The sequence below is a fragment of the Vulpes lagopus genome, chromosome 7, assembly GCF_018345385.1.
Source record: "Vulpes lagopus strain Blue_001 chromosome 7, ASM1834538v1, whole genome shotgun sequence".
In the NCBI taxonomy this organism is placed as follows: domain Eukaryota; kingdom Metazoa; phylum Chordata; class Mammalia; order Carnivora; family Canidae; genus Vulpes; species Vulpes lagopus.
In genome coordinates this window covers 38,272,311-38,289,522 of record NC_054830.1, presented here as the reverse complement: position 1 = coordinate 38,289,522, position 17,212 = coordinate 38,272,311, and the positions used below count along the sequence as shown (strand labels likewise).

Genomic DNA, 17,212 nt, shown 5'->3' with positions numbered 1-17,212 from the left:
TCGGGGTTTTTAATGCTGCCCTGGGGAGTCCAATGTGCACCCAGGGCAGAAAACTACGCGCAAATGTTATTAACCCTGAGTACTGTTGAAACCACCCAGGGAATGATGAAAGACCCCACTACTGGGCCCACTAGGCCCCACTTCCCCATCATCCCGATTCCTTATTTGGGGTGGAGCCTGTTCACTGGTGTTAAAACAAAGCCCGCCCACGATTCCCAGCGCAACCACAACTGGAGTGCAGGGGCGCACACCTGCTGGCCTAGTGGAAAGAGACTTGGGAGCAGCAGATCTTGGGAAGGACTAAGGGGTGGGATGAGCCAAGGATTGGGCCAGATTCCTTCAGGTCACCACAATCAATGATGTTGGTAAAGCAGATCACAACAGCGATGAAGCAGTTTTGTGAAGTGGGAGCAAAACAAATTTCTTGCCCTCATACCAGAAACAACCACAAACTCTTGTCTTCCTCCCTGGCCAGGGCAAGCATTTGTGGGCAGGGTGGGGAGACCAGGACAGGAACTCCCTCTGCAGCTTCAGACCTGCCTCTCCTGGACTGCACAGAGGGGCGTGTCCCTGCCGGCCGTCCAGCCTGTACACCCAGATTTCTCCAGCTTTGCGGGCCAAGGAGAAAGTTCTGCTAGAATTACTACCTCACCTGTGTTATCTTTTTTATCAAGATGCTGGTTCCCTGGGTGCCATTTCAGCCTTCTGAACCTGGGGGTAGGGCAGTGAAATCTGCATTTTAAATAGACATTCTGGGTGATTCTAATGTACTTAATAGTCCAAGAATCACTGGCATGAAGCTTCTCTAGCTCTCTGAGGAAAGGGGAATTTTAGAGAGGTAGGGCAGAGAACACGGAAGGGGTGTTCTTTGCCATTTTTGGGTTACCTGAGGTCTCTGCTGGGCCCAGGATCTCTCAGAAAATCATTTCCCCCAGAGATAAGAGCCTGACCTTTTAACACAATTTACATCTGGGTCTAATAAATGGAGCTGACTTTACCCATGTGAGCCTGGGTGTCATAGTCAGCTGTCTTTGTTTTGATGTGTTTTTAAGGCCTCTCTAATAGAATGAGCTAGATTTCTGGCAAAGAAATGGATTTCTCTTCTCTCTAGAGAATTCTAAATCTCCTCACTAGAGATTTAGGCTGCCCGTCCCAACAATGACAAATGTTTATCGGCCCAGCTTTGGCCAGTGGTCCTGGCCTGCTGTGTCTGCCCATGACAAATGTTCCTTTGTGATCTGCTCACTCTGGGGTTACCAAGAATTTCAAATGGGGAGAGGGGTGGGGAGCAAAAGGGGAGGGAAGTGCTGGGACCTATTTGAAGTCCACTATGACCTTGGAATTCACAGACCAACTGAAGGACCCGAAGCTCTGTGACCCACAGCCATTTGCTATTTTGATGAGGCACAAGTTTGGACAGTGTGTGTCTTGACACTAATGAAGGTGAGTAGCTGGGGCAGGGGTTGAGATGACCACCGACCTCTTCACTTTGTAGGACTCACGACACGGTGCAACTCTTGTTTCCTGGTGAATATGGCTATGTGGCTAGAGAGAGAATTTCAGAGAATAGGAAATAATTATCAAGTTGTGGTAAGAGAATGGCACAGGGTGCTCATGGCTCTTGGAAAGACATATGATTGGGACAAAGCCAGGGATCTGTGTCATCATCTCCATCACTCTGAATCCAAGATTCCTGGAGGTCTCAGAACTAGCCCTCCCAAATATCTGTGGTCTGCTCTGTGCTGGCTGGGTCATGGGGGAAGGAACGGTAAACAGGAACTCAGATTTGAGTGCTGGTTATGGGCCAGGAAAAGTACAAAGAGTTTAGCATACATCATCTCATTTAGTCCTCATGCGATCCTGGAGGTACATACTTTTGGGATCCCCATTTCCTAGATGAGGTACAAAGAGGTTATCCAGTTCTATCACAGCTGCACAGGGGCAGAACTGAGATTTGGACTGACAGACTCTTTCCTTGGCCAACTTCTTGGGCCTGTCCAGCCCAGTCTTAGCAAAGAATCCTGCTGAGTCGTTGAGAAAGAATCCCCCCCATCCTTGATGTCTGCTCACCCTTAATACCTGGTCATTGTAGTCTGTCTTTGATGTATCAGCCCTTGACCTGCCATTCACAAGAATCCTGTGAGATCGGTTTGCCAAAAGTCCTTACTTTTGACGTCCTCTCTTAATAATCTTCCATCCACCGACTCCTTTCTCCATTACTGGTCCTGCTGGATTCTACATTGAGCCTAATCTCTCTCCCCTGTTGCACTTGTCTTAAATAAAGTCTTTCTTATTATCTTAACAACTGTCATATAATTTTTTTCTTTCACAGAATACAGGCAGTTGAACTCTGGGAACTACATTCTTAATCCTTACACTGTCCTGGCAGACCAGTGGTGTCAGATAGAACTATAATGCCAGCCACATTTTTCACTGAAGATTTTCTGGTGCCACATTAAAAAAGGAGAAAGAAACAAAATGAAATTAATTTTTTACATATTTTTCTGTTTCTGAACTATTTCAACATGGAATTGATACTAAAAAGTAGTATTAAGATATTTTACATCCTCTCTCTCCCTCTTTCTCTCTCTCTCCCTCTCTCTTTTTCTTTTTTTGGTCTATTTAAGTGTTTGAAACCCTGTGTATTTTTGATTCAGCACATCTCGCTCTGGACGAGCACACATCAAGTGCTCAGTCATCACAGGTGGTGAGTGGTTATGGCACTGGGCAGTGCAGTGGGGGACCAGCCCCCAGCAGGAGACAGGCTTGAGTCAGAGGATTTGTTTGTGCAAGTGCCTGGGACAGGCAGACTGCCGAGGGTGGAGGAGAGAGGAATAAAGAGACAAGGAACCTACCTGAGGAGAAGCACTGCTGACACCCACTGACCATAGGGAAGTAGAGCCTACTGGGCAGTTGTGCCATGGTGGTAAAAAAACAAAAACAAAAACAAAAACAAACAAACAAAAAAGAATGCCCCAGATTTAGAAGTGAGAAGGATAAATGGTGAGCAGCCTGGAGGACCTGGCTCCAAAGCTAGGGCAGATAGAGCCTCATATGATTGGGAAGGGCAGGTCGGTGATCCATGAGGACCTTGGTATCTTGGTATCTTCGGTTGGAATGCTCATCTCACCCTCTCACCCAGGAGCCTGTTCAGATGCAGATTCTGATCTGGTTGATCTGGGATGAAGCTAAGAGGCTGCATTATTTCTCAAGAACGCTAAGGTAGGGTGGTATGGCTGGTACATGGACCACACTTTGAGTAGCAAGGGCTAGAACACATATTCGTGCTTTGAATGGTTGACAGGCAACATGGAAGTGGATGAGGTCGAAACTTTCTTAAGCCGGCGAGAGCTTTTGGCTTGAGTTCTTTCTAAGCTGTGGCCACAATTACAGCTCCTGCCTGTTGAGTATCTACTCTGTCCTGTGCTTTATACCAGGGGTCGGCAAACTGTGGGCACTGGGCCAGATCTGGTCACTTCCTGTTTTGGTGAATAAAGTATTATCGGAATCCAGGCACACCCATATGTTTACATACTGTCACAGCTGCCTTCATGGTACAATGGTAGAGCTGAATAGTTGCAACAGAGACCATATGGTGTGCAAAGCCTAAAATATTTACCATCTGGGCCTTTATAGAAACGTTTTGCCATCCCTTCATACAGTGTCTCATTCACTTCTCATCACATTTCACGGTGAGTTAAGTACTATTATTGTCCCTTTTTACAGATGGACAAACAAAGGCTTGGAGGCATCAAGGCATTTGCCCAGCACCTCCCAGCTAGTAAAAGAAGCAGAGCTGGTTCTTATGCCTGGGCTGACTTGTGCCAAAGAGGCCAAACCCCAGGCTCTTTGCTATCCTAGTCTTGTGGGACTAGGAGTGGCTTCTACAAAGTAAAAATGTCTGTGTGGAGCAGCAGAAGTCGGAGTGGGAACACATTTTTGTGGAATGGACACAGACACATGTGTTCCTTGAGCACCCCCTGTGTGCCCACGCAGGCTGGGTGCTCTCTGTTATAGCTCTTGCCCACCTTTGCCTTTCCCTGAAGCAGGGATGGCCTCCCACCGCAAACTGGCATTGCTGTCCCTGAGGCCTCTCTCTCTGCTGTGGGATGGCATTTGTTAGATCAACACCCCAACTTTGTGTCTCTCGGCGGGACAGATCAGAGGCACGGTCCCCCATGTCACCCACCTAGTCCCTGCCTTGCGCTTCTGGTGAGTAGCTCCCAAACAAACTACCTGCATCCAAACCGTATGTTGGGCCCCGCTCTTAGGGAAACCCAAACTAAGACTCATAGCTGCTCAACTAGATACCGTGATAACTGGGAAAGTGCTTGCAGACCCACATTTTACAGGTGAGGAAACTGGGAGCTCCCGAGGACAGTAGCTTGTGTCACTTTTAGGGGTGGGGGTTCATAGCCAGATCTGCCCAACTCATTACTCGATGAGTCACACTGCCTGTTCTTTGATGATGATGATGATTTTGATGGTGATGGTGAGGACTGCTGAATGCTCCCTGTGGACAGATGAGGAGTCAGTGGCTCAGGGCAGTTTGGTAACTTGCCCAAGTTTTGTCCCCATGTGAAGAGGTTTGACCCAAGGAAGCCTGGAGTAACAAGGCTGGAGACTGCCGTGGGCATGGTGTTGGCACTTCAGCCCTGCCCACTGGGTGGGATGAGCATCTTCAATGACTGCTCCTGGGGCCGGTTGCCATGGCTACCACCAGGTAACCCTTAGAATAATGGAGGTCAGTGATGGGAACTGCAGCCATGCCAGCACCTCAGTGTGATGTGCCCTCCCCCCATTCCTAGTGCAGTGGAAGCTGGGGGGTGGGCAGGGAGCAGCCTGATTGCTGTGAGACCCAAGGGAGCAGCTCTCATGATTGCATCTCTAGACACCTGTGAACTTGACCACAGTGACTGGGAGTTGCTCTTGCTCTCCCTTACCCACCTACCCCCTTTAATTCTTCCCATACCTGGATATGAGCAGGAGCTTGCCTGCCAAGGGGGGGGGTTCTCGCTCAGCCCCCAATCTGCTCGTGCCCTTGTTGTTGTCGCTCAGCCCCCGATCCTGCCTGTCTCTCCCTCCTCCTCTTCCTTCCACCCTTGCAGAACCCCAGTCTTGCAAAGGCTACAGACCTCTCGCTGCGTTAGCAGAGAGGCTTGCCCAAGTCCTGGATGCCCCCTCCGGAGGCTCTGAGGGTTTTGGTGGTGATCCCAGTCTTGTCATCTGGGAGATGGGGACACAGGCTACTGTGAGGACAATAGCAGGACAGCTAAGAGCCTGATCTGTGAACTGGGCAGACTGGCCTATGAATGCTGGCTCTGCAGCTGTGTGTCACCGTAGGCCGGTTAATTTTCTGAGCCTCTGCTTCCTCTTCTGTATGGTGAGGATCACAGTTGTAGCAACCTCCCCCGGGGCTGTTGTGTTAATGGTTCTAACGCCCAGAGCCTGCTACCTCTTATTTCCCGAGCCCCTGCCTGCCCGTGACCCTGTAAGGCTTTGAGTCTGCTAAGGGCAGTGGGTTTCTTGTTCCAGACCAAGCACGGTGACACAAGACTGTGCTCTGCATTGAGAGGGAGCAGCTTGCCTTCCAGCCGGATGCAGGAGAGGGAGATAAGGCACCTCTGTTTCCTCCCTTGACTCGCTGTGCCTGTCACACAAATCTGATAAGATAGGGCCAGCCGGGTGGGCCCCCACAGCTCTGGAGGGAGGGAGGTTAAGAGCTTGGAGCTGAAGGGGACACAGACTTCTTGAAGCCTGGGGTGGTGGCGTCCTTCATCACAATCAGGCATGGGGCAAGGGTGGCAGAGGGTGAGGATGGGGAAATGGGAAAGATCTGTAAAAATCCTTTCCCCAAGCTATGTTGATTCTTCTTTCCCTCCTTCCCGCCAGCCCTGAAGATGCTCTGATAGCATAGGAAGGAATAAGGGGGGTGGGGGTGTCTCCAAAATCCACGATAGGCTCTGGGATGTCTTTAAAGCCTCCAGGAATTTTGGGAAAATTCTGCAAGGTTGCGCATTTTTCAGTGCAAAAGGGGACAGAGTGTTCGTGCAATTCTCATCCAATGGGCTTCTTCCAGTCTGGTTCCTGTGGCCACGTTTTACGGCCGTGCTCCCAAGAGCTGGTTGTTACATTTTCAGGGATTTGGAGAGCTGGTCGTTAAACACAAACATTAAATATTAAATGACAGAAACTTACAACAAAATAAGTATATTGAGAACAAAGGTAATAAATACTTCCTGATGTGTATACCTGTTACTATTTTCTCGCTCTGGGAGCTGGGTACGTCTGTTGTATCTGTAGGTGTGTTGCTGAACATTGTCCAGCTCTGCCTCGGTGATGCCACATGGATAGCCAGATGTTGGCCATGGTGGCAATATTCTTAGCAAATGCCACAAACCAGCCCTTCCCTGCACTCTGAAACTCTTATTAAACATTGACTAGTACGACACGGTGCCCACATCACCCACAACAGAATTATCTGAAGTTGTCTGAATGCAGATGCTAGAGCTCCTCTCCAGACCCACTGAATCTCTGGGTTGGGGGTTGGGGGGGGTCCCAGAATCTGTGTTTTTAGAGAGCTCCACGGAGGATTCATGAACACTGTGTAAATCCTGAAAGCTTGGAAGGGAATAAGGGAGGGAAGGAGATTTTCAGGGAAAGTTAACATGAGGGAAATTCAGGAGAATATATCCCAGGATAATTGTAATGTGGGTGAAGACTGAATCCCAATATCTCCCATCTTTTATTATTATTACTGTATTGAGAGAGACATCTACTGAGCACTGGCCATGGTTCAGACACAGCGCTAAGTGCCTTCAATGTACGTTTCATCTCTGTCTCACCTCGATGTAAAAGTCAGTTTGGGTACCCGCTCTATAGATGAGCAAACTGGAGCTCAGGCTCAAGTGCCTTGCTCAGGGTCCAACCTAGTGAGAGTTAGAGAGAAAATGCAAACAACGGGAGTGACAACAGAGCTGGCGATTTTATTCCAAAACTCAGTGGTGGGGACCTAGAAGGGACTCGGTGAATCTCAATGGATGGACTTATCTAGAAGTCACCACCTGACCAGAGCAACATTTCCTCTGGAGCGGATCTTATGATTCAGGGTAATTTCTTGAATGCCATTAACTATCTCACATGAGGAAAGAGAAATGCACCTCCTCCTGAGATGTGAACAGTCAGGATGGGGCATCGCCATGCAGGGGTCAGGCATGGGGGAGATGCCCCACGTTGTGTTTTGTGAGGCACAGGGCTCCTCACAGGCTCGTCCTCTTCTGTTCCTTTGCTGGGCCACTTAACACACGTCGGTGAGGACGAAGACGAAGATGGCAGTGAGCATGGAGCTCTCAACACAGTCTGGCAGATTCCAATGAAACTAAGTGAAAAATTAAAAACACAGCAAGAGTCAAACAAGAAAGAAACCGAGTCACTGCCTGTTGTCACACATTTAGTTTACAAGCACGTGAAGGTTAGGGGGTAACAGGCAGGTCTCGTGGGGGCAGAGGAGGCTCAAAGTGGAGCAGCGACAGATGGAGATGGGAGGCTGGCTGATGTCCTGGGAGAGGGGTGGGTCAGGAATGCTGATGCTCGAAGTCAGGGAAGGATGCAGTGGTTTCCAAGAGCGGAAAGAAGCTTGAAAGGGCTGTGCTTGGAAGGCATCCAGGGCACTCTACCGTGAGCATCCAGCTGGGGCCAGGAGGCCATGGTGGGTGGGGAGCACCCCAGAAGGCCTGGTGCCCAGGCTGGCTGGCTTTCCCCAGGGGGTTCCAGAGGACTTCAGGACAGCATTCAGCTGAGGCTGAAAGAGAAACTCTTTCCTGCTCTCTACTCCCACCACGCACACCCCAAAGAGTGGTATTTCCCTAAACCGTGATCTCTAGGAATTCTGGAAAAAGAGAGCCTCATAGACAGGTTCAGGAATTGCTATATATCATATCTTTTTCTGTAGACATAAAAATCATCACAGTAAAGGTTCTGAAAAGGTCTGCACCCAAGAAACATTTTTAGCCTCGTGAATCATTTGGAATTGCAGGTAGCAGACACTGGCGGACTCCACCCACATCCCTCAGATCCCTGGTTCTTGTTTCCATCCCACCCCTGCTTTTCTGCCTGCCTGCTTTTTTTCTGCCTGCTTTTCTGCCAGTCACTCCTAATGGTCCCCCTGGTGCTTTTTCAGAGAACTCCCCTCTGGCTAGGAGGCCTAATGGTGTCTTGGAATTTACACCTCCCCACCCCCCACCCCCATGGCAGCCCTTAAGCAATGACCAATATGCTGTCCTAGTTGGGGCAGCTCTGAGGCTGAGAGCCCAGAGTTCCCCCACAGGACCAAGCCAAAGCTGCCCCGGTGGGACTTGGCTTCATGGGTCATCCCGGGCTGTGCCCTTAATGGCTCTCTCCACTCAGGGTCAGCCTCCGGGGAGCCGGGCCTGCCAAGACCTCATTTCTCCCACATCAGGACTGTGTGCTTCTGAAACACCTATTGATGTGGTTTGGATCTCCTGGCCCTCTTTGGCAGGTGCTTTGATAAACTCCGCCCTGGAGAATAGCCTCCACACCGTGGAATTGATTTTCTGGAGAGGGAGAGCCCTGATTTGATGAGAAGAGGCCTTGCTCTCGCTCAGCCTGTGCTTTCTGAAGCCTCTCTTTGCTGTCCTCAATCCCGGGCAGGGTTCCTGCAAGGGCTCTGAGAAGAGATTTCCTATCCCAGCACCCAGCATCTCACCTGGGGAATTCAACAGATCAGGCCACGTGGGCTGGATTTTCGAGGCGAGCATAATTCACCTCTGCCACGGTGCATGTTTATTTTTGGAGAATGGGTCCCCATAAACCTTTCTCACCGTCTTGAATCTATGTCTCCCTTTGTGGCATGAGGTTTGCCTGGGAAAGAAGTCAGATGCCTGCCTGGGCCAGGCGGATAGTGGAGGGTGAATCAGCCGTGTGGTGAGGTGACCGGGAGTGACAGGGGCTGGGACAGAAAGAGCAGGGTGCCTCCCATCAGAGGAGGCAGGGCCAGGGGCTCCAAGCTAGTTGTTGCTTGTAGGAATTGGACTTACAGGCCAGGAATTTTGGGGGAAAGCCAGAGATCCAGATGTTACTCAAAATCCCTTAACTTCCCAATATTAGCAAGTAGTTCTAATGTTTTGAAACGTTGTGGTACCAAGTAGTCTAGCAGTGCAGGCTTGATGAGAGATGCCGGGTCTGGATTATCTGCAGAAAAGCAAAGATGATGGAGAGACGCCGCCGTGGAGGCAGAGGTCTCTGCAGATGTACCCCCTACCCCCAGCACACATATGTTGTCCACTCACTTTGCACATGCTGGTCCCTCTGCCTGAGACACTTGTCCTCCAATGCGTTGCCTGGCTAATTCCTTCTCATCCTTAAGACCTTTGCTTCCTCCTGACCCCAGGCCCCTGAGATGGCCTCGCCTTCCTGTGAGAGCTCCCACTGGCTCTCAGCTTCCCCTTTTATAAGACTCATCCCATTTATAACCACCCGCTCAAAGTCTGTCTTCTGTGCCATTCTGCAGGCTTTCTAGGGGCCAGGACTGTGTCTGCCTTGTCCTCTGTTATATTTCCAGCACTGGACATAAGCCTGACACACAGCAGGTGCTCAGAAGTTGTCTTTTCAGTGAATGAAAGAGTAGTGCATCCAAGAAGCTTCCTTTAAGGGTAATGAAGATCCCACACTCAGTAGAAAGGATTTTGTTGTGTCCTTGAAAACCACTCCCCAAAAAAAAAAAAAAAAAGAAAACCACTCCCCTGGCTGTTGGTGGTAGGCACTCACTGCGATTGTTCTTGTGTTCACATTGAGGCCCCCAAGGATGGACATTGCTGAGCAGAGAGCTTAGGGCTGTGCATGTTGAGCTTTGTGAATAGAATCTCCTAGGGTGAGGGGTGACAAACTAGCCTTAAGCCAAAGCTACTCACTATTTGTTTTGGTAAATAAAGTTTTATTGAAACATAGCTACACCCATTATTTCTATGTTGTTTTTGGCTGCTTTTGTGCTGCAAGAGCAGAGCTGTATAGTTGAGACAGAGACCATGTGGTCTTCAAAACCTAAAATATTTACTACTACAGTAAAAATGTATAGGCCTCTGCCTTTCAGTGCTGCAGTGCCCAACCTGCACAGCTTTACGTAGCGGCCGTGTGGCTAAGTGCACCCCAACCAGATTTGAGAGCCACTAGCTACTGAGACCAGGCACATGCCCACAGGACTTGTGAATAGTCCTGTTTTGGCAGGACGATCGTCAGCACCCTTTCTCCATTGCCATCCATGGATAGAAAAGACGAGAGAGAAAAAGGCAGTAATCAGAGGGCCACAGATGGTATGTGGAATAGCAACCACCTTTCCCCCTGGCCTCTCCACCTCTTATGAGATGGAAAGTGTGGAACAAGTCAGAGACTGGTCATGGTCCTTTTGCTCCAAAGTTGTCGAGGTCCAGGCCAGTGACTCCTGAGTGTGGAGAAGGGGCAGGAGGGAGCTGGAAGAAACGGGATAGCCTGCAGGCCCACCTTCCAGCCTACCCCTGATTAGTGCCTCCCATGGTACTATGACTGAGCGTTCCCTTCACCTCCCCCTCCCCAGTCCATAGGTTGAAATCCTCACCCCCACCTTGATGGTCTTAGGAGGTGAGACCTCTGGGAGGTGATTAGGTTAGGAAGGTGGAGCCCTCATGAATGGGATTTATGTTCTCATCACCAAATCTTCCAGCTCCTCGATCTTGGAATTCCCAGCCTCCAAACAGCATGAGAAATCAATTTCTGTCGTGGGTAAGCCACTTAGTCCGTGGTGCTTCATTTTAGCAGCCCACGCAGACTAAGGCACGGGGGACAGTGGCTACCAGTGAAGGTGGCTTGGCTGTTGCCACCACAGGGATCTCAGCAACAAGAAGCCATGAGACAGATGGCCCAAAGCAGGACCTGCAGATGGGTTAGGAGGACATTGAACCTGAGCCCGATTTCCCATGTCGAGGGTCTATATGGCAGGGACATCCCCACTGGGCCTTCCAGAGGACCAGCGATTGTTGCTCTAGTTATCTAATGCTATAAATAAACAAACTATCCCATAACTGAAAAGCTGAACAAAACAACAGGATTTATTTTGCTATGAATGTGTGGGTAGGTGGTTCTCAGCAAGGACAGCTGGTCTCTGACCAACTCATCCTGAGCGAAGGGGTGTCCTGGGCCAGGGCTGGAATCACCTGGGGGCTTCTTTGCTGGTATATGTGGTGGTGCTCACCAGCTGTTGGCTGAGACCTTCCCTGGGGCTGCTCGCTGGTCCACCTCCCACCTCCATCCGTCCTCCCCATCAGCTGCTGGTTTTCCTCACGACATGGTGCCTGGTCCCAGTGCCCCTGAGACAGAGCTGGATGGAATTTGGATTGTGTTCTCTACCCTAGCCCAGAAGTTCCATGGCATAATTTCTACAGGATTCTGTTCCTTAGGAAGTCAGTCACGAAGGCTGGTGTATAAGGAGAGAGCATTGGAGAAATCGTGGACATGTTTAAAACCTCCACCAATACACTTCACCACGAATGACTCTTTGGCATCTGCCCTAGGGAGAGCCCAGAAAGAATGCAGCAGGAGAAGGAAGGAAAAGGAAGCCTGTTTCCTTCTCTCACTCCATCACTGGGGGGACTCTTGCGGGAGGCGGAAACAACCTCTGTGGTCAGTGCAGACTCCAGACACCATGCTCAGTCCACTGTTGGGAAAAGTAGACAAGCCTTTCAGTCAAATGTTAGATTCAAGCTTTAGGGTAGGGCTAAGCCTTAAGATCCAAAGTGAGGCAGCTTTGATAATCAGAAGGGATGGCCACGTTAGGGAATGAGATGGAAAGTCAGTTAAGGAATCCTTCACTGCTTAGGGAAGCAGGGAGGGGGTTGGGGGGACAGGTGTCCATAGGGCAGTGCAGATAGTAGCAACAACAAAAGTACAGATGGGCCATATTTCCAGCCCAGCATCAGCAGGCTGAGACTCCTCTCCTAACGGTCCCCTTTGAAAAGCCTTGCTCAGTAGTCCGGTCCCATGAAGTTTGCTTTTCAGGCCCTATGTTTCAGGGAAATTGGATAAATTGATCCCTGGGGGCCCTTCCCAGACTAACATTCCCCGATTCTCTTGCTAACAGGGGCCGGGTGCTGACAGTTTAGTTAGGAAACGGTGACTAAGAATGTATTTATTTCATTAAGGCAACTCTCAGTACAGACATCATAATAGTAGCTGGAGGAATTAGCTTTGTTCTCTGATTTCAGTGAAAGAGAAGTAGTTACACATGGCCTTTCCCGGTGTCTCTGTCTCTCTGGCCTCTCTGGAGATGGCAGCCTCGCCCCCCACCCCTCCCTGAGTGTGATTTGACAAGAGGCTTTGAACAAATTTCTAGCAGTGGGACCACATTTGGAGCCAGACTTCCTGACTACTGGGAGTCAGTTTTATAACCCCTGGTCTTTAGAACTTCACAGCCCAAAATGTGGCCCGGAAACCATCAGCATCACCTGGGAGCTTGTTAGAGATGCAGGCTCCCAGGCTCGTCCCAGAGCCCAGGGATCAGAATCTGCATTTTAACAAGATAGGGGTGGGGGGTGGTTCAAATCTTCTACATCAAAATTGGAGATGTGCTGTTTTAAGGATCACAATCCCTGGCTTATTATTCTTACTCTGTCTCTTTCAAGACATCTGGAAGTCAAAGGGTCTCAGAGGTGAATTTCTTCCAGTTTTGACCCCTGGAGTCCCTGGCAACTCCCTTTCGAGCTGGTTCTTCAGTGATGGCTAGAGAGCTTAGGGGTAGCTCGCTGTAAATCACTAGCTAAAAAGAATCATGCCACACTTTCAGTGCTTGAATTTAAAATGCCCTTCTTGGAGCCCCTGGGTGGCTCAGAGGTTGAGCATCTGCCTTCGCCTCAGGTCGTGATCCTAGACTCCTAGGATCAAGTCCCACATCAGGCTCTCTTGCAGATAGCCTGCTTCTCCCTCTGCCTGTGTCTCTGCCTCTCTCTCTCTCTCTCTGTGTGTGTCTCGTGAATAAATAAAGTCTTTAAAAATAAATAAATAAATAAAATGCTCTTCTTTACTCTTTATCTGGAGAATGCTAGGCAGAAATACTTAATGGTAAATGGTTTCTATTCAAATGTCCGTGTTGTGGAAAGCCAGTGTCTTTTTTTTTTCCTTTTAATTCCAGTCTACAGCAAGGTTTCCTAACACCCAGAGCCACTTCCAACTGTGCACTTCAGACTTTAGTTAATGTCAAATGGCTTGTCCTGTTGCAAATCTCAGAAACATTTCTGTTACAAGGTGGCTTGCCTCTAGCTATTTGTATAAAAAGCTAAATGAGCAGTGGAAAGGTACAATAAAAATCCTCTATGTACTAGAAATATCACACCATTGTGTTGGGCTATTGTGCATACTTCTCTTTTACCATTTCCCCCTTAGACCACGAACATAAAAACCAACAGGGAGAGGTTTATAATTTTAGACACCCACAGCTCTCTACATTGACTTGAGTTAAAATGCTCTCATCTGACCTGATGAAGTACTTCAGGCATTTCCATTTTCATTTCGAGGCATTTCCATTTTGAACAAATTTTGGCTTGATCAAGTGACAACAGTCCACAGGTGGACTCAATCCATTTTTAGGCCTAAAGTGGTATCTTACTAAGAGTGTATCAAGGCTCTTGGGCACAATCTAAGTCTCTGAGCTAGCCCACCTTAGAAGCAAGGTTTCCCAGCACTCATGTCTACTCAACTGTAGACGCCAGATGAATAGTGATAATAGTGGGTATTCTTAAAATGGCTGCTTGACATCTGCTAAGCTTGCTGATGATTTTTTTTTTTTTTTTTTAGATTTTATTTATCTATTCATGAGAAACAGAGAGAGAGAGAGAGAGAGAGAGGCAGAGACACAGGCAAAGGGAGAAGCAGGCTCCCTGAGGGATCCCAGGATCCCGGGATCATGCCCCGGTCCGAAGGCAGATGCTCAACCTCTGAGCCACCCAGGTGCCCCCTTGCTGGTGATTTTTAGTCTTCCTAAGTTTGGGTTTCCCCTGAATGCCCAGCCCAAAGCGAGTTTGGGTGCAGGGAATTGAGAAGTGGTCCCAGGAAGCCGGAGTGAAGGGAGCAAAGGGGGAAGGTGATCTGAAGGAGACCAGGCCCATATGGGTGGGGGGAGGGGGCTTCTCAAGTTTACTGCAGTCTGCCGGGGCCAAATGGCCTTGGGGCCTTCGAGAAGCATAGAGAACACCTCTCAGAAAGGTGCCTGAAGGGGGATCCCTGGGTGGCTCAGCGGTTCAGCACCTGCCTTTGGCCCAGGGTGTGATCCTGGAGACCCGAGATCGAGGATCGAGTCCCGCATCGGGGTCCTGGCCTGGAGCCTGCTTCTCCCTCTGCCTGTGTCTCTGCCTCTCCCTCTGTGTCTATCATGAATAAATAAATTTAAATTAAAAAAAATTAATTAATTTTAAAAAATCTTAAAAAAAAAAAAAAAGGAAAGAAAGGTGCCTGAAGCTCAGGGAGTCTGGAACATTCATGCAGTGCTCTAAAACCTGGTTGGCAGAAGGCCGCACCGGGGGCACGGAGCCGGCACTGCTCTGGCCTGGGCCTTAGCCCCAGCCTCGCAAGCTCCTGCGGCCTGGGCGCCTCACGCAGAGCGCGGCCGGCCTTCGCGGGAGAGGGCCGGGCATTGCCGGGGAGGGTGCGTGCAGACGGGCCCCTGCCCCATCTCGCAGCATCTGTGTGAGGCGACTCTGTCTCCGTGCTAGAGCCGAGGAATGGGAAGCCGGAGAGGCGAAGCCGTGTGCCCTGCTTGGAGGTAGGGACTTGCGGGTCCTGCAGCAGCTCTCTGACCCCAGAGCCTCTTCTGAGGACTGCAGACCACCCATCCTGTTTGCCCAGGACTGTCCCAAGTTTAGCCCTGCAGGCAGCATGTCTGGGAAACCCTCAATGCCAGGCCCTAGGAGAGGACAGGGGACCTGGCGGCATTTCCCTACCTCGGCAGCTCCTGGCTTCCTCCCTGGGCTCCCTCCCTGAGCAACAGCACGCACATGGGTTCCAGACGGTCTCTCTCATCTCTTGCTCCACTTCTGCATTCCGGTGAGGCTGTTTCCAAGTAAAACCCGGATAAATTTGGATTTCATATGGTGGTTTCTCCTGAGTGAACCTTTTGTGTAGAAAGTGGGAGACCAGAAAGTTTGGTTTTTTGTTTTGTTTTGTTGTTGTTGTTGTTATTTTACTTCTTTTAAATGAGGCCCATTTATTCTAATGCTCGTGGGGAGGGTGTGATGTCTAGAAATGAAATTTTATTTATCAGCTAAGTATCCATTATTGTTTCACTAGGGTTTTTTTTAATGTTAATGAAAAAAATGTGTGTGTGCACGTGAGGGTGTGTGCGCATGTAGGCACACATCATAAGTCTACGTGTATAGTTTCTAGGGCTGCTGCATCAAAGTACCACAGACCAGGTGGCTTATACAATAGAAACGTATGAACTTGTGGTTCTGGAGGCTGGAATTTTGAGATCATGGTATTGCCAGGGTTGGCGGTGAGGGAGGATCTGGTGCAGGCCTCTCTGCTTAGCTTACAGTCACCTCTGTTCCCCCTGTGTCTCCACAGCGCCTTTCCTTATGGATGTTCTGTGTCTATACTTCTCCCTTTACCAAGGACACTGGTCATGTTGGATAAAGGCCCACCCTAATGACCTCATCTTGACTTGATTGTCTCTGCAGAGAGTCTCTCTCCAAATATGGTCATATTCTGAATACTGGGGCTAGCACTTCAACATATGCATATGGGGGGACACAATTCAATACATAGCACCCTTGTCTGGCGTAACTAAGAAGGTCTCAGTTTTGCTGGGCCTTATTGCCTTACCTCCTTCCCTCCTCATCCCCTTTGAAGCTCCTCACAGTCTTCGCCTTGGAGGATCCCACTGACTCAGCTCTACCTCCTATCAGAATATGTCAGGCAGAGAATCAGCAGGTGTGACATTCCTATAGTTCTCTGACTCACACCTTCAACAAACATTTTTTGAGCACCTGCTGGGTGCCTTGAAATGGGCCAGATGCTAGAGAACAAAACAGAGATGAACAAGACTCAAGCCCTACCCTCACGAAGCTCACACAGGGTATAGGAAGAATCTAGTCCTTCGAGCCAAATGACTTTTGGTTCAGATTCTGCTTTTATTTTTATCCAACTTTTGGTGGCCCTGGCTTGCCACATGAGATCTCTGAGCCTCACTTCTATTCTTGGCAGTAGTAGGCAGGGCAGGTGATGAAAGTGCTCAGCCCTGAGAGGGGCTCTCCGGGCGCCGGCTGGCATGTCGGCTCTGATGCGCTTGGCGTCTTTCGTTCACGTTGGAGGCCAGTTGTTCAGAGGCCCCGGCCAGCGGGCGGCTGGAGGCGGTGGAGTCCATCATGCTGGTGGCAATGTGCATATCGAGCCCCGGTGTAGACAGCTTCTCCAGCTGACCAGGTCCCAGGTGATCCAGGCCGAGTTCTTCAGTGGCACCATGTGGTTCTGGATTCTCTGGCATTTTTTGGCATGACTCAGATGCTGTGCTGGGTCACTTTCCATATCCAGATCCTTCCCAGTGGACGGGTGAGGAACTGGGTATCCTTCCTGATGATGAAGACTGAAAATATAGATTGAACTCTTTGCAAGCAGGAGCCAAGTGAGAATTTCAAGCAATTACGGACTTCATATTGTACATGAAAGTTGTAAAATTAAAGTGTTTTGGTCAACAGTGAAAAAAAAAAAGTGCTCAGCCTCCAGGGTTGTTGTGAGGAGTAAGGGTCCAAGTAAGTGCCCAGCACAGTGCCCGACACACAGTAGCCATTTAGTTAATAGCTGTTCAGTGAATGAGAAGTATGTGCTCAAGTAGTAGCACCAAAGTGTTTATTAGGAATAGCTAATTGTATAAACAGATAAAGGAAAAATACAAAGAGGTAGGTCCTACCCTAGGCTGCGGAGGTCTACGATAGTGTAATTCTGGTCTGTTTGGCATGTTTCTTTGGGTATCCCCTCCACATGCTGTGAGTCCCACTGAAGCCCATCTAAAGTGCCCTGCATCCTCAGGGCAAGGTTAGGCCCATGACCTCAGATGGCCAATGACTGAAAAGTTTGTCTTCCCTGGCCAAACAACTGGGTTCACTGATGCATGGAGGAAAAACAGGGCCAATGATACCTCCCTGGAAACGCCATCTGTGTGTTGAAAGAGAGGGTCTTG

The 17,212-nt window shown here is 49.4% G+C and overlaps 1 pseudogene; it reads left to right on the top strand.

Moving 5' to 3' along the window:
• Positions 1-16,303: 16,303 nt before the first annotated feature.
• On the top strand, positions 16,304-16,743 carry LOC121496230 (annotated as a pseudogene).
• The last annotated feature ends 469 nt before the right edge of the window (positions 16,744-17,212 follow it).